This window comes from Nematolebias whitei, chromosome 5, assembly GCF_014905685.2.
Source record: "Nematolebias whitei isolate Nwh7 chromosome 5, NemWhi1, whole genome shotgun sequence".
Lineage (NCBI taxonomy): Eukaryota > Metazoa > Chordata > Actinopteri > Cyprinodontiformes > Rivulidae > Nematolebias > Nematolebias whitei.
In genome coordinates, this window is record NC_056502.1 from 1320436 (window position 1) to 1321066 (window position 631).

General features: G+C 44.1%; 1 protein-coding gene across 1 annotated transcript in view; it reads left to right on the forward strand.

The window, feature by feature from the left end:
* The window catches only part of LOC119409772 (mothers against decapentaplegic homolog 4), a 14516-nt gene that overhangs the window by 9980 nt on the left and 3905 nt on the right, over nucleotides 1-631 (forward strand). The window lies entirely within an intron of this gene.

Below are 631 nucleotides of genomic sequence, written 5' to 3' on the forward strand. Positions count from 1 at the left end.
TAAACAAACACCTGGGTGTGGTCGTAAACAAACACCTGTGTGTGGTCGTAAACAAACACCTGGGAGTGGTCGTAAACAAACACCTGGGAGTGTTAGTAAACAAACACCTGGGAGTGGTCGTAAACAAACACCTGGGAGTGGTCGTAAACAAACACCTGGGAGTGTTAGTAAACAAACACCTGGGTGTGGTCGTAAACAAACACCTGGGTGTGGCTTGTAAACAAACACCTGGGTGTGGTCGTAAACAAACACCTGGGTATGGTCGTAAACAAACACCTGGGTGGGGTCGTAAACAAACACCTGGGTGTGGTCGTAAACAAACACCTGGGTATGGTTGTAAACAAACACATGGGTGTGGTCGTAAACAAACACCTGTGTGTGGTCATAAACAAACACCTGGGTGTGGTCGTAAACAAACACCTGGGTGTGGCTTGTAAACAAACACCTGGGTGTAGATTATAAACAAACACCTGGGTGTGGATTATAAACAAACACCTGGGTGTAGATTATAAACAAACATCTGGGTGTAGATTATAAACAAACATCTGGGTGTGGCTTGTAAACAAACACCTGGGTGTAGATTATAAACAAACATCTGGGTGTAGATTTTAAACAAACATCTGGGTGTAGA